Source organism: Tupaia chinensis, unplaced genomic scaffold, assembly GCF_000334495.1.
Source record: "Tupaia chinensis unplaced genomic scaffold, TupChi_1.0 Scaffold000248_2, whole genome shotgun sequence".
Classification (NCBI taxonomy): domain Eukaryota; kingdom Metazoa; phylum Chordata; class Mammalia; order Scandentia; family Tupaiidae; genus Tupaia; species Tupaia belangeri.
This window is the reverse complement of record NW_006159727.1, coordinates 957893-959571: the sequence shown is the minus strand read 5'-3', so window position 1 is coordinate 959571 and position 1679 is coordinate 957893.

Here is a 1679-nt window from a genome sequence, read left to right as displayed (position 1 = left end):
CGGGGGGGCCCGCCCGGGCCCACCTGCCTCTGGGGACTTGTCGGGGCTTCCTGCTAGCGGCCTGCTCTCCAGGTTGCCGTGGGGGAGCCCGCCGCACCCCCAAAGCGCGTCCCACGAGCCCCACAGCCTGAGAAGTGACTTCCGCGGTCGCGAAAAGGCACGGGGACTCTTTCGCGCGCGTTGCAAGACCCCAGTCGCCGCGTTTCGCTCTGCAACCCTACCCCCCAGCCAGCGCAGCTGCCCTAAACCCCAAATCCCAGGCGCGCCTCTTTTCCGGTCCCTCTCGCGTCCGCCGGCGTGCTTCCTATTTCCATCTTGACGCCTAGACCTCTTGCCTGAAACCTCCGAGGCCTTCGCGCTGCCAGGCGTCCTGGGCTGCAAGCAAACAGCCCCCCTCTCCGCCCCCTGTGGTTTATACCATTCCGGAAGGTGTTTTTGAAGCTGTGAATGCAGACTCAGGCTTTGGATTAAGGGCCTCATTTTTCAACTAGCTGCATGGTTGGAGACAAGATTCTTAACCTCAGTCTCCTTATCTGCAAAATGGGAGAAGGGCTGTCCCTGTACGTGAGGTTTAAGGACCATATATGTATGTGTTAAATGCTTGCACGAAGTCCTGGTGGGTAGCAGCATTATACCAGATGGCCAGAACCGTGGTGACATTCAAAGTAAGGTGGCCTTTTTCCGACCAGGGTTGAGCCCCCGAGGGATCCTGAGACACGTCTCACAAATCGAGGTGAGCCCAAGCCACTGGCTAGGCCTGAGGGGAGGACAGACACGGCGAGGGGCAGACAAGCGCGCGAATCACTCAAAACCTTCCGCCTTTGCAAATGAATAGGACTCTGTCTAAGGCTTCCGCCATTCATTCGCCAGGTCTGCAATGCCTAAGGCTTAAACCTGGCGCGGCGGTAAATTTAGCCTGAAGGCAGCGCCTCCTAAGGGGCGGGGATGTCTCCTCGCAGGAAGGAAAGGGAACAGGGTAAGAAAATGGAGTTGCCTCTAGAAAGAGGAATCAGGGAGAGGAGACGTTGGGGGCTGCTGGTGGACCACTGACAAACAGCAATTGGACGCCTAAGAAGGCTCCCCAGAAATTGGGCCACCGTGGGAGCCGTGCGAGACAGACTTCCCATCTGGGAAGGGCTGCCTACGGGTAATTGGGTTTGCTCGAGTTGCCTCTATAATTAATAAGTGATTTGACTTGGAGATTGGCAATAGTCATTGAAAGGAAGCCGCGGGCGTAGGGGTGTGAGGCCTGGGAGCCTCGCTCCGAAATCCAGTGACCGCGGAGGAGGACGGTTTAAGGAACACGACGAGTGTGATCATATTGGCACTTACCCTTCCAGTGTTTGAGTAATTCGTTGCTTAGCTACTTTGGATAGGCCATTATTTTGCAAACTGGAAACATTTGCAAGTGGTGATATTTTGCTCCCGCCTGACGCAGGGGCTGCAATCCTACCCCAGGCTCCGCTGAACTCTTCGAAATATATATGCATAAATTGTTCCTAATGAGACCATCTGTTTTTTATGGCCCCTCTGGAAGAAAGAGGAACCCGAAGACTGCTCCGTCTTGCAGAAATCTGTGGCCAGGCAGGCCTGGGAAAGAAAAAGGAGAGATTAGAACAGAACGGTGTGCATGATTTAACAATACACAGACAGCAGGTTGGGGGGGGGGTTGAGATGTG